Below are 13,125 nucleotides of genomic sequence, written 5' to 3'. Positions count from 1 at the left end.
CCAAGGACTGTTTTCACTGCTGGACTCTAGAAAGAGGTTCCGCAGCCTCCGAAGCAGAACCTCCAGGTTCTGTAACAGTTTCTTCTCTCAGGCCGTAAAACTCTTGAATTTGGCATCATAATTATCCCCTCAACTCCCCCCAAAATGGATTAACTCGCTGGAATAAAAAAGACAATATAAATGTGAAAAAGTGCAATACATTATCTGTAAAGTAACCTATTTATTTTTTGATATACCGTATTTTGCGGAGTATAAGTCGCACCGGAGTATAAGTCGCACCTGCCAAAAATGCAAAATAAAGAAGGAAAAAAACATGTATAAGTCGCACTGGAGTATTTGTCGCATTTTTTGGGGAAATTTATTTGATAAAACCCAACACCAAGAATAGACATTTGAAAGGCAATTTAAAATAAATAAAGAATAGTGAACAACAGGCTGAATAAGTGTACGTTATTTGACGCATAAATAACCAACTGAGAACGTGCCTGGTGTCCATCCAAACTTACAATCCTGCGCGCGCTCTGAGGTCCGAGAGCCAGCTCCAGCTCGTGGTGCCCAAGACGAGACTTAAAACCAGGGGAGACAGGGCCTTCTCTGTGGTCGGCCCTAAGCTCTGGAACACTCTGCCCCTCCATGATTGAACTGCTCCCACAGTGGAGTGTTTTAAGTCTCGTCTTAAGACCCACTTTTATTCTCTGGCTTTTAACACTACGTGAGTTGTGTGGTCCTCTGTTGTCCTCTGTGTTTTTAAAATTTTGATTTCTATTTACTGTTTTAATTGGTTTTACCCTTTAAAATCGTTTTTAATCATATTTATTTTATATTGTTTTTAATTGTTTTTAATATTGTTGTGCAGCACTTTGGAAACATTTTGTTGTTTAAAATGTGCTATATAAATAAAGTGGATTGGATTGGATTGGTATGTTAACGTAACATATTATGGTAAGAGTAATTCAAATAACTATAACATACAGAACATGCTCTACGTTTACCAAACAATCTGTCACTCCTAATCGCTAAATCCCATGAAATCTTATACGTCTAGTCTCTTACGTGAATGAGCTAAATAATATTATTTGATATTTTACGGTAATGTGTTAATAATTTCACACATAAGTCGCTCCTGAGTATAAGTCGCACCCCCGGCCAAACTATGAAAAAAACTGCGACTTATAGTCCGAAAAATACGGTATGCACCTTATTGCTTTTGTATCCTGCACTACCATGAGCTAATGTAACGAACTTTCGTTCTTATCTGTACTGTATAGTTCAAATTTGAATGACAATAAAAAGGAAGTCTACGTCTAAGTCTAATTCTGACACAAAGCCGAACTGATTTTTCCCCCTTAACTTTATTTTCTAAATGTCACTACTTTTTGCCTTGCCGCTGCAGTCCCAATAGCGGAAAGGCATCAGAGTCTTCGCTATATTATTTCTGGGTCAGGGAGGCTTCAAGTGGAGACGTCAATTACTAACTACCGTATTTTTCGGACTATAAGTCGCAGTTTTTTTCATAGTTTGGCCGGGTTCCAGTGCGACTTATATATGTTTTTTTCCTTCTTTATTATGCATTTTCGGCAGGTGCGACTTATACTCCGGTGCGACTTATACTCCGAAAAATACGGTAATTGTTATTTTCCTCCGCCGTCCATGTGATCGATACATTTAAAAAAAAAGGATACAAAATGAAAGGGCAACAAAGAAAAGGGAGGCTAAAATAAAAGGGAGGCAAAGAAAAGAGACATGATGATTTCACTTTCTCAATGTGATAAACCTCCTCGGAGAGGAACAGGATGGATGCATGTTATTTCCCTCACTCCTTCCAGTCATCTCTGTCACCTTTTCACCCCCATTCTCTTTTTTCTGCTTCCCTCTCTCTCTCTCGCTCACACACACACACACACACACACACACACACACACACACACACACACACACACACACACACACACACACACACACACAGTCACACTATTTAGTTCTCCTCACATCTCCTTCCCCCCGCCCGAGCACCACGCCTCACAGCCCTATCTCTTTCATCTGCTTTCTTCTGACTCTCCTGAGGGTACTGGGAGCTTGCTGACATCACAACCCTCCTGGCAACAGCCAATAAATTATGAGTGACAAGCCTTTGGACCAATAAAAGCACTACCATATTTCATGCACAGTAAATCTGATTGCAGATTGTTCTTGTGTGTGACGACTGACATTTTTATTGTTGCCATGGCGGTGGGAGCAGCAGCGGTGGTGGTGGTGGTGGGGCGGTTTGTACCCAACAACACACTTTCTAAAGCTCTCACTCTTTGCGGCGGTCAAACAGATGGAAACTATAGGATGTTGACGATCCAAGCCAAACACGGTGCACGTACACACACACCAAACACGCCACTAAACCAGGGGTGTCAAACTCGTTTTCATTGAGGGCCACATCGCAGTTATGGTTGCTTTTAACAATGAGGAATATATGAATATACATGTATATATATATATATATACCGTATTTCCTTGAATTGCTGCCGGATATATAGTATGCGCCTGCCTAGAACTCGTTCCGCAAAATAATTAGCGCATGCTTACCATTACCGCCGGGCCAGAATTACCGCCGGGCAAGGTTCCCTCTAATTTTTCATGTGTGTGAGCAAACGCACAAACTCCCTGAGCATTCAGTGGAGCACATGTGAGCAACATCAGACGTGCACACTGTGACTACACCAGTGTCACACCTGTCCCAAACCTGACATCATAACAATTTAAATGTTTTATTAAAATAATTTTCTGATATAAGTGATTTTACCCTCTTACAATGACAATAACAACAAAAACATGTTTTTCATGACCTATGTGCTAGTATTGTATGTCTGGCTGCGGGTCCTGCCTTTAAAATAAATGTTACCCCTTTCAGAGATTACATTTAGTTCCTGTAACTTTCTGTCTGTAAAATACATATTTTTATTAGCATTTATGAAATCTAGTGACAACATTTCATGAATAATATCCTTAGATTAACATTCTTAATAAATGGCAGTAAAATAAGCACATATCTGATTGAGGAGTCATAGTGTTACAACCTGGCATTTACACATTGTGTGGCGTTGGGGTTGTCCGACTTTTTGTGTGGCCATAAACGCAGCACTGGCTAAGTGCCATGAGTGCGTGTGTTGGTGCAGGTGAGACAGAGCCAGCGGCTTCTGTTGAAACGACGGATGACAATGTTGGTTTAAGCCTGGTTTGTATGGCAGATAATTACCAATTTTTATAGATAAAAGTTTTTTTACTCATGTTTTTGGTGTGGCTACAAACAGTTTTGCTCAATAAAGTGATTGATGGAATTCCTGTCCGTAAAGCGTCTCGACTGTGTTGACAAAGATTGTTTTATTCATTGGGGCCACTCTTGTTGTCACCTGTCACTCACAGAGTTTCATTGCAAAATCATACAGAATAAATTGTAATGTGTTTATTTTGTTTAGAGTTCAGATGGGATTTTTGATTTTCTGCGCGGCATTAATTTGCTGTGCGCAGAGGACGCGTGAGCAGTGCGCAATTGTGCAGGCGCACACCGTAGAGGGAACGTTGCTGCCGGGTCAAACTCGTTTCGCAAAATATTATTTTTATTAGCGCATGTCTAGAATTTCCGCCGGGTCAAACTCGTTTCGCAAAATATTTAGCATATGCCTAGAATTTCCGCCGGGTCAAACTCATCATGTCACGAGTGACACTTCACCTGGCATCGTTTTCAAAATGGAGGAGGCTGATTTCAATAATTTGAAATCGCATAAAGGGAAGAAGATTAAGAGCTATTCAGTAGGATTTAAGGTCCAAGCTATTGAATATGCTAAAAAGAACAGTAAGCAGCTATGTTTTATTAATATACCGTAGCTGCGTGTGTCAAATATGAGTCATTAAATGACTCCCGCCTCCTGGTGGTAGAGGGCGCTAGTGATCCTTCTTGCGACTACTCGGCTGCAGAAGAAGTGACAACAAGCAGCAACAGTTAGCAGCGATCGTTTATTTTTTCCTCTCGCTTGCACTTTTAACATGGAGGATTACATATCTAAAATAAAACAGTTTTCTAAACTGGACTTTCAATCGAAGCAGGAGGTAATAATTAAAGGAAGATCTGCATCAAGACAGCGAAACTTTTAAAACTGAAGAAAGATAAGGAACAATGCTTTTGTTCAGAAGGAGCTGCGCATGGACTTCATTTATAAGTAAAGGTAAGACCATAATAACGTTTTTTTTATTTTTTTATGTGCTTTTCATGATGGTATCCTTACATCACACTCAAATTTATAAGCGCAGGCCTAAATTTACCGCATGCCTTTGGTAAGCGCCGGAGTGAGAAGAGGTTTTAAATTAATTGCCGCCCCGGCGGCAATTCAAGGAAATACGGTATAATACATTAACAATATATTTTTTTACATGAGCTGCCACAAAATATTTAAATTTTACTTTAAAACTGGCAGCTCAGTCACCTGAATTTTACAGAAAAAGCATTGGGTTTTTACAGCATATAAAAAAATAGAATACATGGAATGGAATGGAGAAACAATACCACTGTTTTTAGCGGAAAAATTCAGGCAACAGAGCTGCCAGTTGTTTTGTTTTTTTTTACCATAAAATCTTGTTGTTTTTAATGTTTTTTTTGTGTGTCTTACTGTATATGGAAAAAAACAGTACCAAAGTTGATTTTACGGTAAAAAAAACTCAGTCAGCGGAATTTAACCAAAAAATCTATTGTAAATTTTACAGTCTACAATTTGAATGATAATTTCTTTTGAAATTATAAGTCAAGCAGATATTTAAGTACAGTATTTATCTTTATTTAAACAAAAATTATTTTTGGAATACATGATAATATAATATTTAGATTTTGATAATATTGAATTTAAAAAAATGTGTAATTGCATGCAGTACATGTTTTTTAATGTCAAAAGGGAAAGAACAAATATATTTATTAAGGAACGACTAAGCATTTTATTAACGCATTTCAATTCCAGGCTTTTGCGGGGCCACATAAAATAATGTGACGGGCCAGATTTGGCCCCCAGGGCCTTGAGTTTGACATCTGTGCATTAAACGCACACACCAAAGTCAACTTCACTGATTCTATTAGAATCTATTTTTTTAGCCATGCATTTGCAGCAAATTTCTTTGGAAATTGATTCAAAGTTTACATTATTACACAACTCAAATGATTATCATCTTATTCGTCAAAAATAAGTTTATAGAAGACAAAATATCGCACGGGGCACTGTGTGTTTTAAGTCAGTTCCACAATCTCATTGAAAGCTTAATGTAAAAATTAAAACATAAAATGTAGATAATATTTCAGATGGAACAATTCTAGGATGATTAAATACAAAAAATGGATTAGGATTCCTGATTGGGGTGGCTCGCCCTAGGAGCTATTTAGGCATCAACAATATAAAAATAAATTGTTCATATACAACAATCCATATTCATATATTTCAGTCACGGTTTAAATTTTTTGGATTAAAAATAAAAACTATTGCACCAGAATACTGTTACATTGTGTTATACACTGTTGTATATATTACCGTATTTTCCAGACCATAGGGCGCACCGCATTATAAGGCGCACTGCCGATGAATGGTCTATTTTCAATCTTTTTTCATATATAAAGTGCACCGGATTATAGGGTGCATAAAAGGAGGTAATGTGTCCCGTGAAAAACTGTCCGACCGGAACTCTCTAATAACTAGTTAACTAATAACTAAGTTCCGTGGGTGAATAATGTAAACTCACTACACTGGTAGTTTTTAGCGCATTCATGGCGAGTTTACTGACAGATATAAGTTAGAACTAGGGTTGTACGGTATATTGGTATTAGTATAGTACCGCAATATTAATTAATCATATTCGGTACTATACCGCCTCTGAAAAGTACCGGCTCACCACCCCCCGCGCCGCCGTCGTCATCACATCGTGTCATTGCTGGTTTACGAGCAGACAAGCACAATCACGGAGTACCGTGATACTAATGAATCATATTCGGTACTATACCGCCTCTAAAAAGTATCGGTCCCCGCCGCCCCCTTTTTTTTACGGGCATGACGGCGCGTCGTCACATCGGGACATTGCTGGTTTTCCGAGCAGAGGAGCATGTTCGGCAGCGCACAATCACGGAGTACTTACAAGCAGACAGTGTGTAGACAGAAAAGGGAGAACGGATGCATTTTGGCTTAAAAACTAATGATAAAGGTGAAGTTATAACACTTAAACGCCCTCAGGAAGAGGTGCTTTAAGACATGGCTAGCTAGCTAGTGGCTAAAGTCCAGCCCCAGTCTGCAGTGCTACTTCTAAATCACTAATCCTCGCCTCCATGGTGACAAATAAAGTAAGTTTCTTACAAGTATCATCCCTGCAGAACGAGGAATAGCTAAACATGCTTCACTACACACCGTAGCTCACCGGTGCCAAAATGTAAACAAACGCCATTGGAGGATCTACACCTAACATCCACTGTAATGATACCAAGTACAGGAGTGTATCTAGTCGATACTACTATGACTACATCAATATTATTTTGGCATCACAACATCTTCTTTTGTTATTTTAAAATGTATATTATAAACTCAGGAAATTCGTCTCTGGACACATGAGGACTTTAAATATGACCAATGTATGATCCTGTAACTACTTGGTATTGGATTCATACCCAAATTTGTAGTATCATCCAAAACTAATGTAAACATCCAAACAACAGAAAAACAAGTGATTATTAAATTTTAACAGAAGTGTAGATAGAACATGTTAAAAGAGAAAGTAAGCAGATAATAATAGTAAATGAACAAGTAGATTAATAATTCATTTTCTACCACTTGTCCTTAATAATTTTGACTGAATAATAGAATGGAAAATGAAGCGATATGTTACTGCATATGTCAGCAGACTAAATTAGGAGCCTTTGTTTGCTCACTTACTACTAAAAGACAAGTTGTCTTGTATGTTCACTGTTTTATTTAAGGAAAAGCTTGCAATAAGAAACATGTTTAATGTACCCTAAGATTTTTTGTTAAAATAAAGCCAATAATGCAATTTTTTGTGGTCCCCTTTATTTAGAAAAGTATCAAAAACAAACACACATATACACATACTGTACATATACATCCACTGTACAAACACATATACACATTCTATACATATACAAGTACATATGCATACATACACTCATGCACATACCGTATTTTCCGCACTATTAGCCGCACCTAAAAACCACAAATTTACTCAAAAGCTGACAGTGCGGCTTATAACCCGGTGCGCTTTATATATGGATTAATATTAAGATTCATTTTCATAAAGTTTCGGTCTCGCAACTACGGTAAACAGCTGCCATCTTTTTTCCCCGTAGAAGAGGAAGTGCTTCTTCTTCTACGCAAGCAACCGCCAAGGTAAGCACCCGCCCCCATAGAACAGGAAGCGCTTCTTCTTCTACTGTAAGCAACCACCCGCCCGCGTAGAAGAAGAAGAAGCGCGCGGATTTTACGTTTCATTTCCTTTGTGTGTTTACATCTGTAAAGACCACAAAATGGCGACAGGTTTCCGGTTCATTAAAAGACGCAATCTCTCCATCCGCACACGGACTACTATTTCACAGCAACTTCCTAAAGACTTTCAAGAAAAGCTGGCTACTTTCCGTGCATATTGTAAAAACAAGATAGCTGAAAAAAAGATCCGGCCAGAGAACATTATCAACATGGACGAGGTTCCACTGACTTTTGATATTCCTGTGAACCGCACTGTGGATACAACGGGAGCACGTATGGTGAATATTCGCACCACAGGGAATGAGAAGTCATCCTTCACTGTGGTTCTAGCTTGCCATGCTAATGGCCAGAAACTTCCACCAATGGTGATATTCAAAAGGAAGACCTTGCCAAAAGAGACCTTTCCAGCCGGCGTCATCATAAAAGCTAACTCGAAGGGATGGATGAATGAAGAAAAGATGAGCGAGTGGTTAAGGTAAGTTTACGCGAAGAGGCCGGGTGGCTTTTTTCACGCAGCTCCGTCCATGTTGATATACGACTCCATGCGCGCCCACATCACGCTGGTTTTTAATATATTATTACAGTTTGACTGACCTATCTGACTGTTTTTTTGACATTCCTTTAGCGCAGTTAGATGCGGCTTACAACACGGGGCGGCTTATAGGTGGACAAAGTTTTGAAATATGCCGTTCATTGAAGGCGCGGCTTATAACCCAGGGCGCCTTATGGTGCGGAAAATACGGTAATCACGTTTCATCAAACATATATTAATGTTGTTGCCCTAGGGTAAACTGGGTATAACACATGGCACACTGACAAAGCTTAACCTATTGTTACTATAACAATCTACAAGGTTAAGGTAGGTTGCTTCTCTTTCTTCCCCTCCATTTTTCTGCATTCTTTCGTATCTCAAGTTATCATTACATATATGTATTGTTGCATTTGAACAACTGTATTGTTGATAATAAAGGTAAAGTATTGGTATTGTTCATTATCAATAGCGCTATTTCTATTGGTATTTGTATTGCTCCATTTGTAGTGTATTAATGCTCATTGTCATTTCTGTATTATTTTTTATTTTCGCTAACTGCTTATTTGCTATCACTTTTACCATCATATTTGTGCATGTTGTATTTGCTGATGTTGCTCTATTGTTGTTGCTGTTGTTGTTGTTGTTGTTTGCTGTTGTTATTTTTGTCTCTCTGTTTAATCCCCCTCTTGTCCCCACAATTTCCCCCTCTGTCTTCTTTTTTTTTCTATTTCTATCCCCTCCCGGCCCGGCTGCACCAAATGATAATATAAATACATTTAATAAAGTCAAATACAAATAAGGCAAGAGAAGAATCCTGCACTTCTCTTTTGTAAAGTAAATCTGAACAGCCGATATGGGCATCTACATCAACTATATGATTTGCCTGAGAAGCTGGACAGGACAAAAAACAAAAAACAAAAGTATCAAAAAGTACCGAAAAGTATCGAAATTATTTTGATACCGGTACCGGCACCAAAATATTGGTATCGGGACAACACTAGTTCATTGTAATGTTTTGTCCTTCCATCTATGCTCACCCATATTAAAATGTTCTTCATGATTAGCATGGCCGCTGCATTATGATCAGGGCATTACATGTCTTCTACCAGAGCCCCTAAATGGACAGATTTCACCAGATGCCCGCTGGTGTGATCGGCATCATTATATTTTAATTAATCCTTTCTTCTCACAGCACCGCAGTAATTACAATCTATTTTATAACTTGACATACAGCGAAAGAGAAACAGAAGAAAAAAAAAAAATGAAGCAACAGACAGGATAAGAGGAGGAGGAGAAAAAGGATAAATGTTAAGGTGAGTGAGATGAAGGGCAGGAGGAAAACCTCACAGGTACTATGACTGATTACCAATAAGTCATCACAAGTATTATATTATAAAAGCATTGTAAAGGCTCTTATACTACGCTCTGCTCTTTCACGAGAAGGAGATCCATTTCCTGCGGCCTGTCTGTGTAAATCAGAGCAGGTACACTCAGACACCCAGTGAGTGTGATAATAACATTAGAGAATTACAATGTCACTCCTCCCTGGACAAGATCACCTGTCTCCCCTGTCATAAAGTAGATGTTTTCTTTTTTTTTTTTTTTATGAGAGGACACTGTGTCGCTCATACCGTCTTTAATTCCAACGCTTTTTCTTACCTCTGCAAAAAGACCTTGAGGTGATGTGAGCCAGTATTAGTTGGACAATTAATTCGTATAATTTTTTATTGTAGGTACACATAATTATTCCAACAAGGCATCATATGGGGATAATTGCCGCAATATTCCTTCCTATAAACACAGCAATTATCTCCCCACGGTCACTGTAGGTTTTGAAATTGCACTATAAACACTGTGTTCCTATAGGGTGTCTGTGACATGTTAACAGTTAAATATTTATAGTCTGTGCCTATGTAATGCACCAAAGACACACATTCACAGCAGTGCTTTAAGATAAGTGCTCGTGTCAGCACCGCTGTCATGCAATCACTGACAGGTGTTTGGTGCTAGACTGTAAATAAAGGAGAAATTTAAATCAGCTACTGACTCGCTAACGTTCTTCAAGATTGTTTGTCATATGCACAGTTAAACGGACAGTTTGCCGTACAATTGCTAGTCCACCCTTCAACAAGTCACACGGTACTTAGCTAAAAATAAAAAATAAAAATAAAAATGTATATACGAGGCACAGTAAGTAACATAACATTATTGCACATTCTGATTGACAGTCAACAGTATAAATATGGAGGTGACATTTGGTCACAGCAGCAGTTAAAGGGGAACATTATCACAATTTCAGAAGGGTTAAAACCATTAAAAATCAGTTCCCAGTGGCTTATTTTATTTTTCGAAGTTTTTTTCAAAATTTTACCCATCACGCAATATCCCTAAAAAAAGCTTCAAAGTGCCTGATTTTAACCGTCATTATATACACCCGTCCATTTTCCTGTGACGTCACATAGTGATGCCAATACAAACAAACATGGCACATAGAACATATAGCGACATTAGCTCGGATTCAGACTCGGATTTCAGCGGCTTAAGCGATTCAACAGATTACGCATGTATTGAGACGGATGGTTGTAGTGTGGAGGCAGGTAGCGAAAACGAAATTGAAGAAGAAACTGAAGTTATTGAGCCATATCGGTTTGAACCGTATGCAAGCGAAACAGACGGACATGACAGCCAGCGACACGGGAGAAAGCGAGGACGAATTCGGCGATCGCCTTATAAGCAACGAATGGTATGTGTTTGTTTGGCATTAAAGGAAACTAACAACTATGAACTAGGTTTACAGCATATGAAATACATTTGGCAACAACATGCACTTTGAGTGTGCAGACAGCCCAATTTTCATCAATTAATATATTCTGTAGACATACCCTCATCCGCTCTCTTTTCCTGAAAGCTGATCTGTCCAGTTTTGGAGTTGATGTCAGCAGGCCAGGTAAGCTAGGGTCGATATTCTTCTCTTGATCATCTTCGGTGGCATAAGGGACGGTGTGAGCCAAGACATCCAGGGGGTTTAGCTCGCTCGTCTGCGGGAACAAACTGCCGCCATTGCTTGCAGTGCTACTGAGGTCCTTTGTCCCTGAATTGCTCACACACTCCGGCAGATTCAATGGGGGTCTGGCGGAAGATTTCTTTGACTTTATCGTTGGAAATGCATCTGCTTTGAGTGCCGCAGGATATCCACACATTCTTGCCATCTCTGTCGTAGCATAGCTTTCGTCGGTAAAGTGTGCGGAACAAACGTCCAATTTCTTGCCACTTTCGCATCTTTGGGCCACTGGTGCAACTTGAATCCGTCCCTGTTCGTGTTGTTACACCCTTTGACAACACACCGACGAGGCATGATGTCTCCAAGGTACGGAAAACAGTCGAAAAAACGGAAAATAACAAAGCTGATTTGACTCGGTGTTTGAGAAAATGGCGGATTGCTTCCCGATATGACGTCACAACGTGACGTCATAGCTCCGAGAGCGAATATTAGAAAGGCGTTTAATTCGCCAAAATTCACCCATTTAGAGTTCGGAAATCGGTTAAAATATATACCTTGCAACATCAAGGTATATATTGACACTTACATAGGTCTGGTGATAATGTTTCCCTTTAAAGTGTCTTTAGTGATCAAAGGTGAAAAGTGTCTACAGTGATGGTTCACAGTTCGGGGGTGGTCATGGTAGCTGTCTTTTGTTCAAAAAGACAAAAGTAAAACGGGGGGGGGGGGGGCTAGCATTCACAAGTTAGCATTCACAAGCCTGATGGCCTGTGGGTAGAAACTGTTTGTCAGTCTCGTAGTCCTGGATTTCAGGCTCCTGTATCGTCTGCCTGATGGTAGGAGGCTAAAGAGACTGTGCTGGGGGTGTGTACTGTCCTTTATGATGTTGTGTGCTCTCCTGGTGGCCCTGGTAGAGTACATGTCCTGTAGTGAGGGGAAGGCTGCTCCTGATATGTACTGAGCAGTTTTAATCACTCGCTGGAGTGCCTTCCTGTCCTTAGCAGTGCAGTTTCCATACCAGACCGTGATTGAGCTGGTAAGGACACTCTCAACCGTACTTCTATGGAAGTTGCTGAAAATTTTGGGTGGCATGCCAAATTTTCTCAGCCTTCTAAGGAAGTACAATCGCTGCTGGGCTTTCTTTATTGTTTGTTGGGTGTTGTGATCCCAGGTGAGGTCCTCGCTGATGTGGGTCCCGAGGAATTTAAAGGTTTTCACCCTGTCCACCTTTGTCCCCCCTGTGTACAGAGGTGTGTACCGTGCATTCCTTCCCTGTGGGTCAATAATCATCTCCTTGGTCTTGTCTGTGTTCAAGGAGAGATTATTACACACACAGTTCCGTTATATGATTAGAAAGTGTGAAAAATAACAAATTAAAATTGATAAATTAATATGACGTTATCTTCTTCCCACTACCTTTCAGGCAAAACTGGACAATCATGCATAACATACTGTACATTACCTTTTGCACTATATTAATTTATATTATTATTTGTTGTCAACTTTGTACTTTTTTTTATGTCATTGTGCTCCACTCCCCCCAACACCCACCCATATAATAGTTATTATTTTTGCAGGGTTGGTTTTTTTTCAAGATGGCGCTGCCGTCTTGGCTGCTGGTTGCAGGAGCTCTGAGCTCTTGTGTGTTCTTGATGTTTCCATCTGGTTTTCATGTGTTTTTTTCCCTTTTGGTTTGGGCCCCTTTGGGACTGCGCAACAAGGGGTGGTACTTTCCTGACTTCTGCGCTGCTTTTTTGTTCTTTTTGTGGACTTTTGGATCCTTCTAGCCATGGCCACGTTTTGTCCGTAGATTAGCTGCTGGCTCTCTGTCGCACCGAAGTCCGCGTGGAAAAGACGAGGCTGCGGAGCTTGCGCTGAACGTCCGGATGGACGAGGTTCACTGTGCTCTGGCTTGGACAGATGCTCGCTCGTCCGTGCTGACCGGACATAGGCCGAGAGCTGGTGGGCAGACTAGGACTGAGTTGGCTCGCTTGGTTGCTTTGTTAGGTCTTTTCTGTGTGCAATGTATGTTATCTATTGCTAATGTTTAGTTTTTTTGTTGTTTTACCGTATTTATCAGAGTA

At 39.8% G+C, this 13,125-nt stretch overlaps 1 protein-coding gene and 1 long non-coding RNA gene across 3 annotated transcripts in view; one reads left to right on the top strand and one right to left on the bottom strand.

The window, feature by feature from the left end:
• Positions 1–13,125, top strand: part of fbxl4 (F-box and leucine-rich repeat protein 4) — a 608,311-nt gene that overhangs the window by 238,079 nt on the left and 357,107 nt on the right. Inside the window, exon 10 of one of the 2 annotated variants that reach the window (XR_012050353.1) lies at positions 400–449. The exons of the other annotated variant lie outside the window; for it this stretch is intronic. The gene's annotated coding sequence lies outside the window, so the exon portion shown is untranslated. Of the gene's footprint in view, positions 1–399; positions 450–13,125 lie in introns of those variants that run through there. 2 annotated transcript variants of the gene reach the window in all.
• The window catches only part of LOC133596588 (uncharacterized), a 192,302-nt gene that overhangs the window by 143,254 nt on the left and 35,923 nt on the right, over positions 1–13,125 (bottom strand). The window lies entirely within an intron of this gene.

Source organism: Nerophis lumbriciformis, linkage group LG04 (assembly GCF_033978685.3).
Source record: "Nerophis lumbriciformis linkage group LG04, RoL_Nlum_v2.1, whole genome shotgun sequence".
NCBI lineage: Eukaryota > Metazoa > Chordata > Actinopteri > Syngnathiformes > Syngnathidae > Nerophis > Nerophis lumbriciformis.
Note: the sequence above shows the minus strand (reverse complement) of the source record. Positions and strands in the feature narration are given on the sequence as shown.